This window comes from Emys orbicularis, chromosome 11, assembly GCF_028017835.1.
Source record: "Emys orbicularis isolate rEmyOrb1 chromosome 11, rEmyOrb1.hap1, whole genome shotgun sequence".
In the NCBI taxonomy this organism is placed as follows: domain Eukaryota; kingdom Metazoa; phylum Chordata; order Testudines; family Emydidae; genus Emys; species Emys orbicularis.
In genome coordinates this window covers 45,232,605-45,248,590 of record NC_088693.1, presented here as the reverse complement: position 1 = coordinate 45,248,590, position 15,986 = coordinate 45,232,605, and the positions used below count along the sequence as shown (strand labels likewise).

At 40.6% G+C, this 15,986-nt stretch overlaps 1 protein-coding gene across 4 annotated transcripts in view; it reads left to right on the top strand.

Annotated features, from left to right (window-relative positions):
• The window catches only part of ZNF385B (zinc finger protein 385B), a 230,306-nt gene that overhangs the window by 29,284 nt on the left and 185,036 nt on the right, over positions 1–15,986 (top strand). The gene's annotated exons all lie outside the window — the stretch shown is intronic.

The following is a 15,986-nucleotide window of genomic DNA, read 5'->3' as shown; positions in this document are numbered from 1 at the left end:
GTGCATGTCCACCCATATGCACCTTTGAATCTGAAAAAGATAAGGAGGAACATTGGTTTAGACAAAGAAAAACAATTGGTGGCTGGTAGGGAAGCAACACTATACTGTTAAATAAATTAATTAATTGTATGAATTGCAAAGATATCTGAAAAAAATGTAGGCTTTTGCATAACTACTTCTCTCATCAGTCTGTTCAAAAGCTGTTCTATAGAGTCCTAACCATGTACTGTATTTGCTGCCTCTGTTATTAAATTCAGTTCTAACAGATCATTTTTCACACAGTTTTCTGTTCCAATGGAATCTGTTTGATTAGGTCCACCTAACCTAAACTGGACTTAATCTCTAAAAAAAACTTCTGTTTATATTTGTATGATTATTCTGTTATAGCTGTGAACTGTGTTGCCTTTTCTCCTGTCTTCCCTGACTATGCTTCTAAATTAACTTTTCCATCTCAAGATGTCCTCAAGATTTAAAGATGTGTTGGCTTGGCTTCTCTTAACTCTGTAAAGTATTCATCTTATTCCTCTTTTTGTTGTTTAAAAGCAACTACAGTTTAAAAATATCTTATCAATTTATAACTGGGGCAGCCAGAGCCAAAATAAGGGGGATGTGTTGTAGGTACAGGAAGCTCTCTTCTCCCCCATCGTGCCTCTATTTCTGCTCCCCCCCGTACAAGATGATCACATTTATAAATTAAAAAGAGGATCATTGCCTCTGAGGGGATTGGGGTAAGGGTTTTAGTGAGAGATGAGGGAGAAGCTGATTGCTGGATATGAGAATCAGGAATAGAGGCAACAGAGATGGACTGATGAATTTGAATTTCCTCCTCGCCTAACTGCCACTTTATTAGCCTAATTCCAAAATTTAGACCCTCTAAACTCCAGTTCAGCTGCTGTCTAATGCCACCTCAACTCCTGCCTACCCCTGCCCAGAGCAGCCGAAGTCCTGATGCCACCAAGCAGTTGGAGTTTAAGTGCCAGCAGGATCCCCAAATTAGGCATTTGCAGCGAATAAACCTGAATGTCCCACGTGAGTGCGCTGACCACTAGCCTGTAGTGTCATTTTCACTCCTTCTGTGCCACAGAATATTTAAATAGCTTATACAAAGTGGGACAACTTCAACAGGAGTGACTGAGATAGATCCCACTGAATTCAAAATCATCCCCCTTCTTCCCCCCCCCCTCCGATTTCTTGGTTCAGCCACCAAACTGGAAAAAATCAATTATTCACTCAGTTGTAGTAGTGACTGTCCATCTCAAAGTGGGAGTGATGGTAGTGTCCTCCACCCTTCCCATCCTTGCTAGGTGGTTCCTGATTTCTGCCTCAGCTGCCTTGGAGGCTTCAGAAGAGGGAAAGGAAAAGAGTGTTGAGTGAGCTATTCCTGTGGCTCCAAGGGACTGCAAGCAGCCCTTCAAATGTCTCCAACACCATCTACAGCCATAGGCTGCAGCCTTTGATCAACTCACTACATCAGAGCTGCCATGCAAGCCTTCATCCCCACAACAATTGCAGGTTCCTCACAGGTCTCAACCACCAGAGCTGTTGACAGCAAGTAATCTATAGGAGCTGCCCTGACATTAGACCAGGCAGCAATAAGCCGTTTGATTGTAGCTTCCTTATCTTCTTCCAGAATAGGAGTAGAAACTCTTCAGTGGCTACATGCTAGTCTGACCGTTTAAGGAATTCTGGAACTGAAATCTCTAAACAGGTTGGTTAAGAAATTGAAATTCAAAATACAAACTGAGATCCATTCTAGTATCTGCTTGCAAAGATAAATTCCTAATGTCCCGGGGGTGCCTATCTATCAATACCAATCAAGCCCTCTCACTGAAGATGCTTAGGGTTCACTTATGATCAAAATCACTTTCAGTATTAAGCACTTCTTTTTGATCTAGTCTCATTACCATGAGCATTCACTCAAGATACCTGTGCTCATAGCAGAAAGAAACACAACTTTATTCTTTTCATAACTCATTACTCAGGTCTGCCACCAGAATAAAGGTGTCCCTGGACACAGCCACCAAAGACTACTAGCTCTGTTGCAGACCATTTTACACCTTTGAGCAATTATCAATTATAAACATTTTTTCCACTCTCTCAGGAGGGAGTGATCTCTTTGATCCCTGGTGAGTTGTCCTGCTTATGTTTTGTTCTGAACAGGAATTGAAAGAGAATCAGAAAAAAATTGACAAAAACAAGACTTGGTAGCACTATTCTTTCATAGGTTCATAGATTCTTAAGGCCAGAAGGGGACATTACAATAATCTAGTCTGACCTTCTCTATAACACGGACCATAACTTCTCATTGAACTAAAATATATCTTTAGAAAGACATCTAATCTTGCTTTAAAGACTTTATGTACTGAAGAATCTGCAATCCTATTCTGGATCATAATACCATAATTCTCTAATTTTCTGTGGCAATGCAGGGTCACTTCCTTCTTCCAATATGGGACAAACTTCTGACTCAGTGAGCAGGCCTCCACCCAGGAAAAGTCTGTTGACAATCCATAAATTAAGCTGAATCAACAAAAGAAAATAGGACAGAAGGCTCACTATAGCAATCAAAATCTTGAGACTTCTTGTCCTCAAAGTAGTCAGATTTGTAATAGATGAAAATTTGATGCAGATTCTTCTGTTGCAAGCAAAAGAAATCAAACATCCATCAACTATGATGAATATATTTTAAGGCCAAAAGGTACCACTATGATCACCCAGACTGACCTCCTGTATAGCACAGGTAATAGAATTTCACCCAATAATTCCTGCAGTGAAAGGTATTCTTTCCTACTATGTAGGTGCACACTGTTGAGTCCAGTAACTTGTGGTTGAACTAAAGCATATCTTTGATATCCAATCTCAATTTAAAGATTTCAAGTGATGGTGAATTTCCCACTTTCCTTTTGAAAGTTGTTCCAATGATGAATTACCCTCAGAGTTAAGAATGACATGTTTCCAATTTTTGAATTTTTCTAGCTTCCAGCCAATGGCTCTTGTGTTTTTGTCTGCTAGATTAAATAACATTTTCCCTGGTTACCTCATAGAGTCATTACAAGATGACCTGATTTTTGGAGCTTAGTGCTAACTAAGCTTTGGACTAATCGCTTGGTAAATGATTAGGTAGGTAGGTGAAGATTATGAAGAGACTGGTCAGGCCAGGTGTAGTTGCATGCTCTTTTTTTTGTTTGTTTTTGTTTTTATTTTGTTTAACAAGGCTTTCAGTTTTTCATGACGTGCAAGGGATGCTGCCAGACCTTTCCCCGGATTGTCAGGCCTGGTCCTGCCTGCAAGGTAACATTCTGTCAGGAATGGTGAGACTGTTTGAAGAAAAGAAATCTTTAGATAACAAATATCTATCTTATAATCTTCACAATAACAGCAAACAAATATGATTAGTCATCCAAGGAACAACCTGCTGCTTGTTGAGTGTTTCTAGGCTTATGCTTGTAGAGAAGGCTTCTGTGCTATTATAAATAAACCTCCCTAGCAACATTTTTTGTGGTTGTTGCATACTTTCTGTAGCTTTAACTACATGGCTTTTGTATGCTTTCTCATATTGGTTACTCAGTGTACTTTGTAGGAGGACATTATGCACTTTGTATTGTCTTTTATTATCTCTTATGCTTCCTTTGATGATCTAAGAATCTCACCAATTTCCCTGAGGTAAACTTCCCACAATTCTGAATAGACTAAAATAAAAAATTTGAGAGCATGAGTTTGCAATCACACCAGCTAGACATCTAACAAGTGCAATTCCTACAGGAAAATGCTGGAGCAGTGTAGTCTTTAAAACTTGGCTCTAATTAGTTAAAAGAAGGTGGAAGCTATTGTTACTCCTTTTTGACTCAAGCTTAGCCAGTATTCAGGGTCTTGCAGGTTATTTCTATTAGAAGGAACAAATGATGTAGTCCAGGTTTTTTTTGGATGCAATTTCATTTGTTTACGAAGAATGTACATGCAGTCCTGTTTCCGTGAACACAGTAGGCATCAAACAGGAGGCAGTTTCCTTGTTCCATATTCCATGCCTCCTCTCTTTCCAGCCAGCACCTCTAACAAGACCGCTCTCTGAGCTTTTTCTAATGGTCAACTTACAAATGGTTCTCTGGTTTTCTGCTAACTTAGTTTGCTGCTTTGGTGTTTCTGGCTGCTTTTACACTGTCGTACACCTCCCACAAAACAATACCCGTCCCTCTGCCTTTGCCGTTGTCTCCTGTGGAACTCTTCTCTCACATTGCTCAGCTCATGAGCAGCATTTGATGGGATTAGTGTTTTGCAGGGTGGATGCTATGGCTTTTGCTATCTCATTCCAGAAGGAGTTTAACTGATACTTAAAATTATCCTGAATGAAGAGTGTAGTGGGGTGGCTGCCCCACTCCTGGATAACAGGGGTTAAAAGCAGCCAAGCTAGGCTGATTGGGGAAGCAGCCACAGCTGGGGCCATTCCAATCAGGGCCCAGCTGGCCCTGATAAAAGGGCTGTGGGGCCAGGAGACAGAAGAGTCCCTCTCCAGCCCTGGAGGGAGAAGGGCTAGCTGCCTGAGAGGAAGGTACCTGAACTGGAGCAGTGCTGGGGAATAGGGCAAGAGAGCTGGGGAGCTCCAGCCTGGTAAAACCCCAGGCCGCAGGCCTTGTTGAAGGCCTGTGAAGGTACTGGGGCTACAGAGGTGCAGCCTGGAAATAGGCAAAGGCAGCTGCTCCTAACCCCTTGCAGTATGCCCCAGTGAGTGGGGGCTAGATGAGGTAAGGTGGGTTTAGAGGGTTGACAGAAAGTGCGGGCGGTACTGCTGGGGCAGAACCACGAGGTAAAGGGACACAGGGCCTGAGGCAGGTGAGGCCACCAACCTGCAGAGGGCGCTCCAGGCTGGAATCGAGCTAATTCCCAAGACGATAAGCAGGAGGCACTGCACCGGTGAGTCTTTGACTTTGCTACAAAGAGCAATTAATTATGCCCACCAGCTTGAACAAGGTTTCACTCAACCCCAGCATAAGACTATTTCAAGTTCCTATAAAGTGAATTGAATAGTGAATAGTTTTATGTGTAAGTAATGGAGTTTGTGTTTTTCTTTCCCCTGCTGCTTTTTGTGAGGATCAAATACTGTGCTGACTTATAGCCAAAGAAGTCAGAATTTCATTGAATGTTGTTTATATTTCTTTAACAGCAGAATTAACCTGAGTTCTAGAACTAACATTTGTGGGTGGTTTTCTTTCTCTCTTTATCACGACCGTGGTGCTGCCTTTACTCCTTCAGCCTTAAACTTGGATAGCACATGCCTATTGTGCCACATACAGCATGTGTAAGGGGCTAGTAACTGATGCATGCAATACATCTTTCTTTCTAAGGCATGTGCTTAGATTGTGCTAAATAGTTTGTGATATAATTTCAAAAGGTGGGAAAGAGTTTTTTCCTAAGAAACTGAACTTGCCCTTCCTCCTTCCCAAATCGTTACTAATATGGGTTTTCATTCTTTTTGCTATCAGCCAGCCCCATGTATACATCTGATGGTTCTGGTTTTACATTTAAATTTCTGTTAATTTCCTACAGAAGTTCCACCCACTACAGAAAATGGCTCACCAGCAAATATTTACTAATGTTCTCTCCCCCCCCCCCCACATTTACATAGTAATTTCTTATTAGATGTCTCCGCTTCCGGTTGTCAAATTTGTACCGCCGCTTGTCAATTTCACCAAAGGGTATGAAAATGGTAATCTCCGTTTGAGAGACACATGAGTGCTTAATGAAACACCTTAAATTTAAATTTCAGATGCAGTTACTCTGAACTGTGACAACAGTATTGTAGTTGTACAACCATAGTATTAAACTCACTCCCCAAACATTACTCCAAAATAGGTAGGAAGAGGACTGAAATGGCAGATATTACAGGTGAATAAATATATTTACTCTTAAGGGAAATGTTAACAAGGCAAATAAAGTCAAATCTGGAGATGCTAAACTCAGTACACATAATGTAGGGCTATATTGTGACAGGCAAAACTCCCTTCCTGAGCTTTCTGCTCTGTAGGTTGTGGTTGGTGGTGGAGGGGGGAATGGTAGCACAATAAACCTGCCTTCTCGCCTTCTGCTTTAGGAGATGGTCTCTCTTGAGGCTCATAGGAGGCAAAGGTCCCTTGCACTCCCTTGAGTGCAGAGTCTATTATTGTGACTGCCCCCTGCCTTGAGCATGCAAAGATGGAAGCTCCTCCCACTCCATCTCTCCTGCTAAAAGCCTATTCACAACCTGGGTCATATAGTTTGCAGAAATAGGGAACTTTTAAAGTCAAGGACTATAACTGTTAGAATCAGATTTTGGTTGAATAAATTATGTTCTAATGCATTGAAACTGCTTATCTTCTGTATAACTGAGCACTTGTTCAAATGGATCTAATGTTGAATTATTAATAATTAATATACATGTTCTGTAAAATATTCACATTGTGATGAGTCAGACTATATGTTGTTTAACAGATCTTCTTAATTCAAGGTTTTGGTGTCAAGCAGTGTGTTTGTCCACTTTCCAGTTTCTAGCAGAAAACTAAAGCAATTTTTTTAATTGACTTGTTTTATAGAAATATTTTAATAAGCTTGTGAACATAACTGAAGTAATAAATACAGCACATCATAAGGTGTTTTGGTTTTGACAAAAAACAGTATAAATGAAAAATTCCTGAGCCATTCTACATAGTGCTGTAGAGTTTCTGGGTAATGCTGCAGTTTATAGGGCAGCCCCAACAGACTGCTGTAACATAGACAGGCCCTGGGATTTTCTAACTTGTTCTAGGGGCCTCTCCAGTCCCAGGAGCAGCCTAGCAGTAGGAGTGTGCAAAAGTGGCTTAAAGCCACCTTGTTTAGCCCCTCCTCAGCCTTCCCCCTCCTCCTGCCCCCCCCCCCCCCGGGCTGTGAGATCTGTGTTGCACCTCTTAGAGGTGCACCACAGAATCTCATCTCATACATTCAAGATACTTAGTTATGTTCCAGTGGCGGTAAAGATTTAACACAAGACTTGACACTGTGCTTGGTTGATATCCAAAGGAATAACCGTAACTGAGGACAGGTGTGTGCTTTTTGTCCTACCATATATCCAATCTGTAGAAGAGTAATGACAAAGTATAGATCATAGGCAGGTAAATAATAGTTTTAATTTACCCCCATGCCAGAAGGCTGCCACAAAGCCTATACACCCCTTAAGCCCTATTTTGAGTGTGGATTTCACCTTATAGAGATCTTACTTTTAGAAGACTGACTTGCGTTTCCAGTTCACATATGTGAAAAATGCATTGCTAGCATAATTAAAACTATTAGTGGGGCTAAAGTTGCTCTCCTTGTTCCTTGCCAACTTCAGAGTGAGGCATGCTTCATTTTCTATAAGCTTCCATTTTGTCCGAGAAGCGTTTTTAACCAAGTGTGGGCTTCTGTTTTCTTAAGAAATAATTGAAATACTGTACATGGATCAAAAGGCAACTACACTGTTAGGTGGTTTCTTGATGTGGGTGCCATGAAAATGAGCATATGGGTTGTGTGACTACATTTAATATATCTGCCATTGTAAAAAAAAAAAAAAAAAAAAAGATAGGACACTGGCTTATTAAAGAATAATCTAGTTGCATTTTATTCTCCAGTGAGTCAGTTCCCATGGCTAAATGTTTTAAGACAGAAATTTTGTTATGGGTTGAGTTAAAACCTTACTGAGATTGATGGATGTGAACATACACTTCAGTTAACATAATTATAAAGGTAAATCACAAGCCCTGCTCCCCCACCTCAGACAAGAAGAGTTTTGCACTTTGTAGGCAGAGAGTGTTTTGCTTTTGGTTAGAATGTGTATGTGAAGGAAGACAGAACACAGAACTAGAGAGACAGACTGAAGAAATCCAAGCATAAGCCTTGTAGTGTGGCCCTGAAAGAAGCTAGAGAGAGTGTTTTTGAGTCTGGTGCTAGCTTCTTTGCTTGTATCACCAAGCCTCTTTAACTATCACCTGCTTTTGGTTCCTCCAGCATTTGAAATAGGACTTTGTCTATTCTTAGTAAATAAAAAAGATTGTATCAAAGAAAATATCAGACTCCTTTGCCAATTTCTGCTCCCAGTGGGAACATCCACAGGGCCCCAAACTTTGACTAACTGCTCAAGTAAAAAAAGGGGTAACACTATTTTCTCTTATACAGACTGCAGGCCATTTTTCTTTGTCTATTTTATGTGAAACTTGAATGTTTTAGCATTTGCTCTTGAAAGGGAAGAAACAATAAAATACTCTCTCTTCCCTCTCCCTCCCACCCAGGAAAAGAGGAAGCCTGGTCTGTTGGGTAAAAAATACAGGATTAGAAACCAAGAGACATGGGATCTATCCCCACAGACTTGCAGTGACATCATGGGCATGCTGCGTAGGCCCAGATTTTGGGCACCCTAACTTCTAGGTGCTCTATTTTATACAGCTGGGTTCTGATTTTTGACAGGTGGTGAGTTTCAGTATCTCAGCCATTAAGTTCAAATGGATTTGTGGATCTCAGCTCTAGGTGGGCAGCTGTTAAGGCTATAGTTCCAAAAAACTAGAGCTTTCATGCTCTGGTTTCAGGCCTAGGTTTGGGTAGAAACTGCTCAGGTTGCATTGGTCAGTTATCTTCATTGCTAGGAGCAGATCCATTGTCTGTGTTCATTCTTTTAGATATGTCAGCTATCTTTTGATACCTCTTGATTATGAGTTTGTCATTATACTTCTGGTCTGTATTTGCCATTGGCTTCTGATTAGTTTGTAGAGTGTAAGGAGTTGGTTTTGGTTTGATGCCATAAAATATTCTGGTCTTGGGTACCTGACTACCTAGAGGAAGCTGGTAGCAGGATGCTTTTGAACAGGGGTTCTTCCAGTTTTAGGGGTTGCTTTCTCATTGCACTGGCAGAGACCAAATTTGAAGCATGCTGCATGAATTATCTATTTTGTGGTCAATAGGTAAATGATTGGGTTGAGGGATACTGTGCAGGTTAATGAGGGGGCTGTGGTTTTGTTGGGTGATTTATGGTTTGGAGTTGGTTCATCTGAACAAGTTACAAGATATTTTTTTAAATCTAATTTCATATCTCTGTATACTTGAAATTTGTGTATAAGGGCTTCCAGATTGGGGCTCTTCAAAGCAATGTGAATAAATAAGGCGTATTGCAAGGCTAAATGAATTGATGTCTTTAAAGCACGCTGTAAAGCTATATAAAAACACAAAGTACTCTTATTTTTTATTGTTCCACTCATTGAATTGTGGGTGGATTGGGACACTTCTTTGGTAAGGAGCAGCTGAGTTCTGTTTATTTTCCCCACTTCATCTCACACCTGGCTGTCTTATGCAGCCAAGTGAATGGAGAGTATAAATGTCTTTGCTCTTGCTTTGTTAGCCAGCTGAATTTGGTGTTGTGAAGCAATTCAGTGAATATGTTTTGGAACTTCTACAGGTAATGAAAGCTTTACTTTGAGAGAGAGCTAGGGCAATGCTTCAGGAGACATACCCCTACCAGAAACAAAACTCATGTTTCCGTTGGCTTGAAAAGCAGGAACATCAGCTGGAGTCACTAGCATCTTTGTATATATGGGTAACTGTTACCTTACCTGCATCCTGTACCAGAGCATGCCAGTGAAGCCAGTAAATAACATAATAGGATATTTCACAGATAACCACCAAAAGAACATACTTCTCTCAAATGCTGGTAACTGATAGAAGACAAGGATAATGTAACAAGAAACCAAAGTATAACAATTACTCTTGAGGGAATTCTGTGCCAAAAATAAAAATTCTGTGCACAATATATTACAATTTTGCAAATTTTGTCAATAAATAAATGTGGAGTATCCAGCATGGCAGTGGAGAGCACAGGCCACTGACTGCATGGAGGCAAGAGATCACAGAGAAGGGAAATCAAGTTCTAGGCAATGTCTGAAAGGGAAGAAACTTAAAGTACATGAACATAATTCAAGGAAATACCTGAATGTATGAACACATCCCAAGGAAATGTTGGAAATGAGCAGAGTACCGTGTGATGGAATTTAAACATAAAAATAAGAAACGAAATGCTGCACATAATTTTATGGGCATGTGAAATTGATTGAAGGCATATTTCTTCATAACTGGGCTTTCAAGGCTAAGGCATGATCTACTCTATTATTAAAACCATTGTTCAAATAATGATTCAATTTTCAGAATGAATGACATTTCTCTAATCTTTTACTATGAGTTAAATTAGCTGTGTAGTGATTCATACTGTTACTTTATACATATACATGCATCTACATGATACACATATGCAAAAATTGGCCAAAACATTAAGATATTTTTCCAATTTGTGCATTATTAAGGGTGTGTGTGTGTGGGCGGGGGGTGAGGTATAGCAAAGTAATCTCTATCTCTAAGTGGTAATACAGGCTTTAAACAAGTAAACCACTATGAGACTAATGCAGGTGTTCCTAATGATTGATTGATACACTGTGGTGGTCTTGTGTAGTGTGCAAATATCCTTTATTAGAATCAGCAGAAATTGCAATTTAGACCTGAAAAATTTGGGGGGAATGTCCAAAATGTGACTCGCATTTTGTCACACTTATAATTCAGAAATCTTCAATCAGTTCTAATCTTGATGACAATTATTTTCCAATGTAAAGTTTTAGAAAATATTCCTAAATATTCATATATTGGTCTCTATTTTGTGCTTTATCTGTGTAAGCAAAACAGATTTATTCATCTTCTACCAATCTAGAAGCACTGCTAGCTAGGTAACCACAATCCCTTCAAACGTACCTAGCTAACAGTTTTCCTTTCCATTATAGAATTTGGCAGCAAGTGTGCCTTTTAATCTGTTCTATTCATAGTCATATATAATCCTCATCACTGTAGTTTCTGAACACCTTCCAGAAGTGCATTAAGAGACGTGACTAGCATCTATTGGATGTGGTTCTTTTTCTGCTCCTGTTCCCTGGAGGAAACTATGTAGGGATTTAAAAAATAAATATGTACATTGTGCTATGTGTGTTTTTTTTTTTAATTAAAAAAGGCAATGTTGAAGAAGTGTACCTTGCCCATGGAGCACAAGGTAGTGAGGTTTCTGTCTATCTAGATACTTTGACCCTCATCACTGTAGAATGAGCACCTCACAATCATTAATGGATTTTACTCTCACAACACCCCTGTGAGGTAGAGAAATATTATTCTGGTCCTGGTTCAGTACCTTATCCATAAGACCATCCTTCCTATTTTCAGGTTTAGGGTGGTTCTGAGATTCTGCAGGAGTTCATTCCAGTCTTGGACCAGCCCATGAGAAAGTGTTAGTCTTGTGATGGACAGCTCCATTGTTCCTGAGGGGTAGAGTTGTTGGCAGAGGTCCTCATCCCAGAGCTGAAGGTGATCGTTGAATTATCCTGGGTCCAAACCATTGTGTAATTTGAAGCTGAAGATTAAGACCTTGAATTTAACATACATTGGAAATTGATAGTGTCCCAACTTGTATTTAGCTTAGACACTCTGCTGCTTTACCCAGACATGAAGAGCTCTGTGGGATCTCAAAAGCTTGTACTTTCCACCAACACAAGTTGGTTCAGTAAAAGATATTACCTCACCTTCTTTGTCTCTCTCAAAAATGTATGCCTTATTTCAGTCTGAATTTGTCTAACTGCAACTTCCAGTTATTGAATCGTATTATACCTTTGTTTGCTAGATTGAAGAGCCCATTATTAAATATTTGTTCCCCATGTAGATACTTATACACTGTAATCAAGTCACTCCTTACCTCTGCTTCATTAAGCTGAGTAGATTGAACTCTTTAAGCCTATCTCTGTAAGGCATGTTTTGTAACCCTTTAATCATTCTCGTGGCTCTTCTCTGAATCCTCTCCAATTTATCAGCATCCTTCTTGAATGTAGGGCACCAGAATTGGATAGAGTATACCAGCAGCAGTCACGCCAGTGCCAAATATAGAGGTAAAATAACTACTCTACTCCTACTTGAGATTCCCGTTTATGGATTGCATTAGCTCATTTGGCTACAGCATCATTGGGAGCTCACATTCAGCTGATTATCCACCATGTCCCCCAATTTTTTTCCCAGAGTCACTGCTTCCTAGAATGGAGTCCCCATCCTGTAAGTATGGCCGGCATTCTTTGTTCCTAGATGTATACATTTACATTTAGCTGTATTAAAACATATATTGTTTGCTTGCACCCAGTTTACCAAGCTATTCAGATCTCTCTGAACCAATTTTTGTGTCATCAGCAAACTTTAGCAATGACGATTTTGTTTTCTTCCAGGTGACTGATTAAAAATGTTAAATAGCGTAGGGCCAAAAACAGATATCTGCTGGCCTCTCTAGAAACAGACCAACTCAATGACAATTCTCTATTTACAGTTACATTTTGAGGCCTATTAGTTAGCCAGTTTTAATCCATTTAATGTGTGCCATGTTACTTTTATGTCATTCTAGTTTTTAAAATCAAAATGTCATGCAGTACTAAGTTAAAAGCATTACAAAAGTGTAAGTATGTTGCATCAAGACTATTACTTGCAATCTCATTAAACAAAATATCAAGTTAGTTTGACAAGATCTATTTTCCATAAACCCATGCTCATTTGCATTAATTACATTATCCTCCTTTAGCTTTTTATTAATGAAGCTCTATATCAGTTGCTCCATTATCTTGCCTGGGATCCATGTCAGACTGACAGGTCTTTAGTTATATTTTGGGGTGCAACTCAAATCAGTGAGAGGTTGTCAATACTTGATCTGTAATCCTGAGTGCCTTAATGCTTTGCTGCCATAGTTCCCGGTCTAGACACTCCCAGCCAGCATACAAGCCTGCATTATCTGTGTTCAGCAGCCCTGGTTGAGTAACTCTGACTCCAACAGCCTCCTTGTTACATCACAGCCACACTCTGGTCTCTACCAGCCTTGTTTACTACTAGCCAAGTAACCCCACCATGCCCCCAGTCCCGAATTTCCTCAAAACTGCCCTGAAATGTCCAGCCTTCTCTAGTGAGCTCCTCAGCTAGCTCTTTTAAAATTCTTGCATGCAAGTTATCTGGACCTGCTGATTTTAAAAATGTCTAGCTTTAGTAGCTACTGTTTAACATTCTTCTGAGATGCTAGTAGAATGGAAAGAGTGTCATCATAGGATATGACTACATCTGTTTTTCCCAATTACAGAAAGAAATATTTAACATTTCTTTATTTTCTGTATTATTATTCATAATTCTATCATTTCTATTTTGTAATGGACTAATACCATTGTTAGGATTACTTTTAGTTCTTAATATATATATTTTTTATGTATTATTTTTTTAAAGCCACTTTATTGTCCTTAACTCTGCTGGCCATAGATGTTTACTTGTCTCCTTTTGCTTCCCTTATCAATTTTCTATAATTCCTACCTTCTGATTTATATGAATTACTGTTGATTTCCCCTTTATTCCATTTGTTCGATTTTAAATTTTATAGCTGCTTTCACTTCCCCTTAAACCAGATCATTTAAAAAAAAATTAATGCAGCCTTCTTCCTCAATTGTGGGATTGTTGCTTTTTTGGGCATCTAGTAAAGTGTTCTTAAAAATTCCAAATGATTATTAATTTTTTAATTAAATTATTCATCCCAGCTGATTTGGCTCTCAATTGTTTTCAGCTTTGTGAAACTGGCCCTGGTTTGGACCTTATTCTGTTTAAAGAGCTGGTCATCCTGTTCTTTAGTATGATTTAGTGGTCTGTAGTGACACCAACTAAAGCCCCATCTTGTGCTTTTATCTTTTAGGACATTGATCCGTAAACATTCAAGATGATCTTCTTTTGAGTATTCAGTGACTCAAAAACAAGTAATGTCACTTTTGACAGACTACTGCTCTTTCTCCCCTTTTGCCCATTCGATCCTTCCTAAATAGGTTATAACCATTGATTTGAACATTCCAGGGATGTGAATCATACCACCAGGCTTCAGTAATTTTTGATGTAGTTGGTATTATGCTCATAAATGAACAATTCCTTTCCCTCTGATTTGTTATCCAGGCTCCTAGCACTGGTGTGTAGGCAATTGAAGAATTTCTTTTCTTCATGTTCTTTGGTTCCTTGGTTAATTTTGTTCTCAATATTTTGATTTTGTGCTAAATGAGTCCTCCTATCTTCCCGCTCTCTTTATTCTCCCCTTTTGTTGTTAATTTAAAGTGCCCCTGATATTCGGCAGTAGTTAGATAGCACCAATATATCCAGGCTGGGTTTCTTCCATGTTGATTGGATTATTGCATGTTTGAAGGAAGAAGAGAGAGATTTCTTCCCTGAATGAGCAGGGGTGGCTCTAGCTTTTTTGCCGCCCCAAGCACAGCAGTCAGGCAGCCTTCGGCGGCATTCCTGCGGGAGGTCCGCTGGTCCCGTGACTTCGGTGTATCCGCCGCCAAATTGCCCCGGCGGACCTCCTGCAGGCAAGCCGCTGAAGGCTGCCTGACTGCCGCCCTCGGAGCGAACGGCAGGCCGCCCCCCTGCGGCTTGCCGCCCCAGGCACGCACTTGGTGTGCTGGTGCCTGGAGCCGCCGCTGTGAATGAGGTAATGGGAAGTTCAGTCAGTAACACCAGTTGCTTGTGACTCTTTCAACAGCCAGAAAGGGCCTAGGTCAGATATATAGGTCTTTGAGTCTCTTTCTGTGTGCCCAGTACTTCTTGTGGAGTGAGTAGTCTGAACTCGGTATGGAAGTAGGCTGTTTGTTGGTTGGCATAAGGAAACTGGATCTTGGCAGTTTGAGACACCTTCCCAGAGGTGGGTCATCTTTTCAGCAAGGTAGGAAGATACATCTTAGCACTGCTTGATGTGGGGTTTTGCTGTGGATTGTAGGCAGTTACATAGATCAGTACATGGAGGCAAATGAACAACAGACATGTAGGATGGATTTAAGCGATGGGGGAAGGGGGTAAATGTTCCGAAGGGAGGACCACAGTCTGCAAGACTTAAGGTCTTCTCTTTTCCTATAGGCAAAAACAATCCAAGTCTCATTTACCTTGGGAGCTAGTCCCTTTTTATCTTTACCTGCACTGGACACGTGCCACAAGTTGAGACAAGTTAAATCCGTTCCTTTTCCTAATTTAATCCTTTAAAAATTTTTAGGCTGTAAACTAACTGCCTTCATGATACTGGGAGGAAGGTGGAAAAAAATCTGCCAGATGTTTTGTCAGCCTGAAGCAGGCAATTGGTCAGACCTGCAGTATAGTAAATAACACAGTTCCAATGCTATACTAAGGTGTCGGGGGGGGGGGGGGGGGGAGGAGGGGAGGTAGGTAGCCGGCCAGAACCAGAAGCTTTTGAAAAGTCCGGGCCAGTTTAAATAGGTTGTTTCTCATGTATGGTTTCATGAGCTACAGGAGTGAGGGTAGGCTGGGTCTCACAGGATCACATTTCCATATCCCCAATTGGAATCTTCAGGTCTGGAAAGAAAGTCCCTGCATGCAGCCTTCTGTATAGGCCAGTGTTCCTGAAGATGCCTGTGTCATGCACCTTCCCTGACCACCCTGCATAGATGTCAGTGAAACAACTGTTATCCTCCAGCGCCTGCAATACCATAGAGAAGTATCCCTTTCTAATTATATACTCCGTTGCAAGATGGTCTGGGGCCAAAATTGGGATATCACCCCACTGCAGCTAGGGAATTCTTTTGCCGCAAAGCTATCCATTATTTCCCGCTCATTACCCAGAGTCACGGTCCTTAGTAGCAGGAAGTGATTAATGGCCCTGCACACTTGCATCACCGCATCCCCCACGGTGGACTTCCCAACCTCAAACCGATTCATGACTGACTGGTAGCTGGAGTTGCCAGCTGCCACACAGCAATCACCACTTGCTTTTCCACCATTAGGGCATCCCTCATTTTGGTGTCCTTGCGCTATAGGGCACGGGCAAGCGGTCATACACAGTTCAAGGAAGGTGGCTTTGCATATACAGAGATTGTGCAGCCACTACTCGTCATCCCATACCTGCATCACAATCTGATCCCACCACTCGG